General features: G+C 40.5%; 1 protein-coding gene across 2 annotated transcripts in view; it reads left to right on the forward strand.

The window, feature by feature from the left end:
- Nucleotides 1-8,245, forward strand: part of LOC141439777 (neuroendocrine convertase 1-like) — a 50,769-nt gene that overhangs the window by 23,423 nt on the left and 19,101 nt on the right. The gene's annotated exons all lie outside the window — the stretch shown is intronic.

The following is an 8,245-nucleotide window of genomic DNA, read 5'->3' on the forward strand; positions in this document are numbered from 1 at the left end:
GTGCGCGTCAGCCGGCAACGGTATTCGATAGCTACATGGAGTTTATGCTGCCCTGGTATTACAGTTGTGTCGAAAAAGCCGCGAAGCGCAGGCACAAAACAATCCGGCTGGCTAGCCACGGCGTTTGTACCTTGTTTTGCCCAACATTTTTTTGCCTATTATCAGTTTGCATAATTTTAGATAAACTAATATTACTTAACCTAATGTTTCATTGTACTTAATTTTCATTTTAGTGAAAGTTATTTATCATTTTGTATACAACTTTACATAATTTTGGTTCGCCTGTTAAATTTTCTTTTTTTATCAACTTATTTCGTATGATGTTTGACTGACATAATTATATTTTGTCTAACGACATTATCAAATAATTTCATTTTGTATAAACTTATTTCGTATAATATTTGACTGACATACTTAATTCATTCTATTTTGTCTAACATAAATGTCGCATAAGTTTATTTATTCTAATCACGGTTAATCCGAATACGTTTCGATAACGTTAGTTAATTCTAAAACAGTTTATATTATAACCGGCGGTTCTGGTCTGGCGCTTCGCCGGCCGCTGCCGCGGCACGCCCGCTTCACTCGCTCGGCTCGCGCACTGTAGGTTCGCAGTTCTACATAACCTCATCGCTTCGCTCGTCGTCGTATCTATTCCCAGTATGTTTTCGTATTATAAAACAATGTCGGTTCTGGCGCTTCGCTGGCCGCAAATAAAAGTTATGAATAGGAAATTAAATTAAGTTAATTATACAAATGGACTATTCATTATAGTAAAAGTTTGTAGACAAAATGAAATTAGGCAAAACATTTTTAGACGGATCGCAATCGTCATGATAAGTTGGTATTCCCTTGACTTGTCTAAAAATGTTTTGCCTAATTTCACTTTGTCTACAAACTTTTACTATAATGAATAGTTTGTCAAAAGTCAATTTGTATAATTTCATTATTCATAATTTTTATTTTGTCGAATTTTCATTATTACTAAGTGATCATTTGCATAACTCTTGTTTTGTCGAATTTTATTTTATCGAAAACTCACTTTGTCGGTTCTCATTTTAACTAATCATCATATAGCCGAATAACGTTTTAACTAACATTGGATTGTCTAATATTAAATTATCATAATATTTGTTTTGCTTACTAACGTTATGCCTAATTTTGGTACCTAAATGTTTAATATAAAATAAGGTCAATTAGGTAGGTTAAAACTGAAATAAATTAATCCATAATATTCTACTATTTTTTTATTTGGTTCAAGCAAATAACAATACTAAGCATACAGGGAATAGGTACGACGACGAGCGAAGCGAGGAGAAGCGTTAGGTAGAACTGCGACCCTACAGTGCGCGAGCCGAGCGAGCGAAGCGAGCGTGCCGCGACAGCGGCCGGCGAAGCGCCAGAACCGACTTTGTTTTATAATACTAAACTTTTTAGAAATAACTAACGTTATCATTATGTATTCGGATTAACCGTGATTAGAATTAATAAAATTAACCGACATTTATGTTAGACAAAATAAAATTATGTCAGACAAACATTATACGAAATAAGTTTATACAAAATAAAATTATGCTAAATGTATGTTAGACAAAAATAATTATATCAATCAAAGGGTATACGAAATAAGTTTATACAAAATGAAATTATGTGACATGTATGTTAGGCAAAATATAATTATGTCAGTCAAACATTATATCGAATGAGTTTATACAAAATAAAAATAAGGTAATTTAAAATTAGGCGAAACAAAATTATGTAAAGTAAGTTGTATGTAAAATGACTCACTAAAATGAAAATTAGGTAAAATGAAAAATTAGGTTAAGTAATATTAGTTGATCTAACATTAGGCAAACTGAAAATAGGCAAAAAGTTGCTAGGCAAAACAAGGTACAACCAGATAAGTTGACTTCCTTTTCAAATAGCTTGGGTAGGTTAGGTAAGGTGACATTTTTGCGTGATTTCCATTCCAGACCATGAATTTTCAGGCCAATCCATACTAATATTATAAATGAAAGTGTGTGTGTGTGTGTGTGTGTGTGTTTGTGTTTGTATGTCTGTCCGTCTTTCACGTTGAAACGGAGCGACGGATTGACGTGATTTTTGGCATAGAGGTAGTTTATGGGACAGAGGCCACCAGTGACATAGGCTACTTTTTATACCAGAAAAACGCACACTTCCCGAGGGAACAGCGCGACAGCCGAATTCCACGCGAAGCCGCGGGCAAAAGCTAGTACTTAGGTAAGTACTTTATAAAAAAATATACTTGAATCCCAAAAGAACAAAAAAAAATGTATCTCCATAGATGAAATTTCGTATTAATAAACACAAATCACTTAAAAATATATAATTTTGTTACATAAAGTATTTTTTTGTATTTTATTTTTTATTTTATAAGGGCCATTGAGACACGAGTGCATGTCATTAGATACGCATGAGTGTCTCGTCTCAATGGCTGATTATGAATAGGTAGTTGCTTATATTAGGTACTTTTTATATGAGCTCAAACATAAACAATATTATTATTAATTTAATATAATTACTTACATAACCTAATTGTAAAGGTAGCAAATTACTGCTCGCTTCTACTGCGGCCTGTTTTATTTCTGGCGGCGCCAACATTTCTGCATCACTTAAGTAATTCGCCAAAATCACACATTCTCACAGATCTTTTATTTCTTGCAACTTTCAAGAACTACGTGCAAATAAAAAAATTCCCGCTATTATGAAAGCCGTGGTGGCCTAGTGGTTTGCCCTATCGCCTCTCAAGCAGAGGGTCGTGGGTTCAAACCTCGGCTCGCACCTCTGAGTTTTTCGAAATTCATGTGCGGAGTTACATTTGAAATTTACCACGAGCTTTGCGGTGAAGGAAAACATCGTAAGCAAACCTGCACAAACCTGCAAAACAATTTAATGGTGCGTGTGAAGTTCCCAATCCGCACTGGGCCCGCGTGGGAACTATGGCCCAAGCCCTCTTGTTCTGAGAGGAGGCGTCTGCCCAGCAGTGGGACGTATATAGGCTGGAATGGTAGCTATCATAACACAACCAACTAGAAAAGTCTGAAAATCTTGATTTTTTTGTGTGTCTGTAAATATCAAGGACCAATATAATCTGACCCCACACTGCGTACATTTTGCTTAAGAGTAGGGTTCTGCATATACTGGATGTGTTATATCACTCGGATAAAGCGAGAAATATTTATCTTCAAGATTCGATTTCCCGTTTACTTACATACCTATAAATGTGTACGGAACCCTCGGTGCGCGAGTCCGACTCGCACTTGCCCGGTTTTTCTGTTAAGTATACCAATTAATTATAAAAAATAAAATAGTTTTTATTCCCGCCAAAATGAAATAGTCTAAGAGGTGGCAGGAATTTTTAAAACGATCATGGAAACGGTTAGACTCATTTTAATGTGTTGTAGAGTGGTCTGCTGATGTGAATAATTTTGGTCTGCCTGCTCTCAGTGGGTGCAACTTTGAGATATAGCGCATAAAAGAGGCTTTATTGTTGCGAAAAAAAAACGATAACAGAAATGGTTAGTTTTAGTACATATTCAAAGTATGGCGTCTCCTCATGTGAAACGAATTGGTCTGCCTGCTCTCAGTGGGTGCAACTTTGAGATATAGCGCATAAAAGAGGCTTTATTGTTGCGAAAAAAAAACGATAACAGAAATGGTTAGTTTTAGTACATATTCAAAGTATGTCGTCTCCTTATGTGAACCGAATTGGTCTGCCTGCTCTAAGTGGTTGTATTTCAGAGTTATGATGCTCGCAAGATGCTTAATTGTAAAGAAAATTCAAGGTAATGGTAATCAATAAAATAAATCTCAGAGACCGTTAGTACTAGAAAGCTGTAATTTGGTATAAATATACTTATCTATCACGCCAACAAAGTGATAAAATAAAAAAAATAAAAAAACATTTTTTTAGGGTACCTCCCATAGACATAAAATGAGGGTGATTTTTTTTTTCTCAACTAACCCTGTATTGTGGGGTATCGTTGGATAGGTCTTTTAAAACCAATGGGGGTTGCTAAGACGATTTTTCGATTCAGTGATCTGTTTGTGAAATATTCAACTTTAAAGTGAAAACTTTCATCAAAATCGAGCGTCTCCCCCTCTAAAATCTAAACCGTTGGGTGGAAAATTTGGAAAAATTAAGGATGGTAGTAAGTATATCAAATTTACAAGAAATATTATAACGACTAAGATTGTTTGAGAATTTGTAGTAGTTCAAGAGTTACTAGCAGCCTAAGGTATAAAACATACCTAAACTTGAAAGATTCCGTACACAATACGATATCCTTAGAAAAATATTAAGTACTTGATTTTTTCCTAATGGCTACGGAATCCTTTCTGGGGCGTGTCCGATACGCTCTTGGCCGGTTTTTGTTAATTCAACTTACTTGTATAAGAAGTCTTCTCTAAGAAGTTTGGCTAAGTGCCACTTGCAAGCGCATGAACGACACCGTCGGAGTTGAAGCGTCGTGAAATCAGGAATCGATTACGAAATCCCCATCTTTGTTACCAAAGCTGATTACACTATAATTATAACTGATTGCCGCAGATAGTCGGGCTCTCAGATTATCGCGCTTGGTTATAAGTCACAGCGCCGTCTCAGTTCAAAGTCGTGGAGGTTTAGCCTTCACCTTAGCTCTCCACTCCTGTCGGTTAGCGGCCTCGTTCTCCCACTGAGACGGCACTATGGTGCAACTTTTCATGGTTCTCTTTAGCACGTCCTTATACCTCAAAACTTGTCCGCCATGCTTACGCTTGCCATCCTCAAGTTCTGACCAGAAGACGCGCTTCGTCACCCGCTGCTCTGACATTCGCGTAACGTGGCCGCTCCACCGAAGTGGTCGCCGCATGAGGTTGGACTCAATGCAACCTACCTACATTGGCTCTGCGCAGCACTTCGGTATTCCGCACATGATCAGACCATTTGATCCTTCAAACTTTTCGGAGGCATCTTAGGTGGAAACGGTCTAGCATGCGGATGTGCCTGTGATACGCGGTCCACGCTTCAGCAGAGTGCAATAAGTTAGGAAGGACGATGGACATGTACACAGAGATCTTTGTGACTAGTTTAAGGTCATGCGAACAGAAAACCTTGAAATCCAACTTACCGAATGCTGCAGCTGCAGCTCCGATTCGGCTGTTAATCTCGGCGTCAAGGTCACACACACACGCGCTAGCACACAACCTTGCTTCACCCCACAGGTAACGGGTAAGAAGTTTGATTGTTCACTGTCGAGAGCGACGCAGCACTGCATGTCGTCATGCAGGAGTCGGAGAAGTCTCACAAAGTTTTCTGTGCATCCTATCTTACTGTGTACCACCCATAGAGCTTCTCGAGGGACACTATCAAAGGTTTTCTCGAGATCGACGAAGCAGATGCACATGCGGCGGCTTTGCTCTCTGTTCTTTTCCTGTAATTGCCGCAGTGAGAAAATAGCGCCCAGATTAACAGCCAAATCGGAGCTGCAGCTGCAGCATTATATAAGTTGGATTTCAAGCTCTTCTGTACGCATGACCTTAAACTAGTCATAAAAATCTCTGTGCACATGTCCATGGTCGTTCCTAACTTATTGCACTCTGCTGAAGCGTGGATGGTGTATCGCAGGCACATTCGCATGCTAGACCGTTTCTACCTAAGATGCCTCCGAAAACTTTGAAGGATCAAATGGTCTGATTCGTGTGTGGAATACGGAAGTGCTGCGCAGGGCCAATGTAGGTGGCATTGAGTCCTACCTCATGCGGCGACAACTTCGGTGGTGCGGACACGTAACGCGAATTAGGTCGAATGCCAAACTGAGTCTCAGGCAATATTTTTTCAGAAAGTTCCTTAAGGCGGTTCATTAGGACTCGGGCAAATATTTTCCCAGGGACTTACATCAGAGAAGTACTCCTTTGTTCTTATATAAGACTTTCAAGGCTGATGGGACTCTCTCTTCTCTCCACATCAGCTGAAAGAGCTCCCATACGGCCGTATGCAATTCCTCAACGCCGTTTTTGAGCAGTTCACCCGGTATAAAATCAATTCCGACCGCGCGCTTATTTTGTTGTTGCTTAATACTTAGCAAGAACAACCTTGCTTTGTCTCAGCGGCTAGTCCAGCTTTATGTCAATAGGAAGTTGGGAAATTGAGCGAACGTGTTCCAGGTCAACCGACCTATCTACGTTCAGCAGAGAGTTGAAATGTTCTGCCCATCGCATCAGCACTTCTTCCTTACCTTTAAGAAGGCCTTCGCCACTAACAGGCTTAAGTGGGACTTTTGCAAGTGAAGTCGTGCCGATTAGCTTTTTAATTTCACCATAGAACTTCCCTAGCTGATTAGTATTTGCAAGCCACTGCAAATAGCGAGCTTTGTCTTGCCATCACTTGTCTTTTGTACCCCTGTGCTGCCGTAGAGGACGTCGGTTATCAATCGCCTTTCTAAGGACTCCATCATTCTCATCAATCCAATCCTCGTGTTTTGGTTTTGGACTTTCAGACCTCAATCAGCATCAAGATCGCCATGATCTTATTAGAAAGAGGCAACGCAGCAATCAAGTCATAGTATATTTTCCTTGATCCCGAGATCCGTAAGCCTATCAACGGTTAGAGACGTCGGCTTAGTTCTACCAGATGTACAAGGCAAGGAGGATGGAGGCGGAGACGAAGTTTCGTGACAACAAGCCTATGATCGGTCCAGAAGTGTGCACCACGCATGACACGGGTGATTAGGACTTGGGAAACATCTCTTTGGCGTACGATGGCATAATCTATCAGATGCGTGTTTGGACCTTGGATGCATCCACGTGTTTTAATGCTTGGCGGGAAGTCTGAACATTGCGTTTGTAACTGCAAGATGAAATTGTGCACAGAAATTTAGTAGCAGCTGTCAGTTATCGTTCATTCTGCCTACTCCGTGTCTACCTAGAACATTAGGCCATGCAATAAAGTCCTGTCTGACTCTGGCATTGAAATCACCCAACAGAAGGATCTGCTCCCTGGGTCGTACACTCTCCATACAGTGACTCCACGGAGCTTATCCAACATACAACATGATAACATTAAGGTAGTTGTTGTTATCCAGGTGGAGGCGCAAAGTGATCACGCGGTCCGAGATGTGCACCGGATTCTCTTGTAACTTCTTAATGAGTTGATCCTTGAACCGCAAATCCTACGCCTGACCTTCTGTATCCCCACCTTGCTCCACCAGCTCACCCTCATCAGCAAGGTGTGTTTCCTGAGAGCAGCTACATCGATATTATAGCGAGAGAGTTCCCGAGCTACAATGGCGGTCTTATGCTCTGGGCAGGCGTTGTCATTACGATCAAGAAGAGTTCGCACGTTCCATGCACCAAATCTCATTTGCGATTGATTTATAGTATTATTATTATTTATTTTGATCACGTGTTTTAAGATGCGAAGGCAGCCGCGGTTACACTACACCTTCCGTGTGTTTGGCGTGAGCTTTTTTCAGGACACCTTTTCTAGCCCCTTCCAAGGCTAAGCAAAGAAAGCAGTACCACCCTTCATAGGGCTGCTCTGATGCTCCGGGTGCTGCCGAATCCTCTCAGTCCCCCAGTGCAGAACGAAGCGACCACGGTGTCATACAACACCCCCAGAGCCGCCCACGTGTTGGCCTCAGACAAAGCCCGGTTGCATCAAACCAAAACCTTTCTACTTTAGCCATTCTCCGTGGGACTTTGTTGCTTCTAATATTTGTATAAATGAATACGGACTCCTTAATATGTAATGGTAATTCACCGTTTCACTTGATACCCAGTAGAGGATTACAAAGAAAAGTAATCGTGAAACCAGGAATCGATTACGAAATCCCCATCTTTGTTACAAAGCTGATTACATTATATTATATAAGTTTTGAGGTATAAGGACGTGCTAAAGAGAACCATGAAAAGTTGCACCATAGTGCCGTCTCAGTGGAGAACGAGGCCGCTAACCGACAGGAGTGGAGAGCTAAAGGTGAAGGCTAAACCTCCACGACTTTGAACTGAGACGGCGCTGTGACTTATAACCAAGCGCGATAATCTGAGAGCCCGACTATCTGCGGCAATCAGTTATAATTATAGTGTAATCAGCTTTGTAACAAAGATGGGGATTTCGTAATCGATTCCTGATTTCACGACGCTTCAACTCTCGACGGTGTCGTTCATGCGCTTGCAAGTGGCACTTAGCCAAACTTCTTAGATAAGACTTCTTATACAAGTAAGTTGAATTAAAAAAAAACCGGCC

Source organism: Choristoneura fumiferana, chromosome 21 (genome assembly GCF_025370935.1).
Source record: "Choristoneura fumiferana chromosome 21, NRCan_CFum_1, whole genome shotgun sequence".
Classification (NCBI taxonomy): Eukaryota; Metazoa; Arthropoda; class Insecta; order Lepidoptera; family Tortricidae; genus Choristoneura; species Choristoneura fumiferana.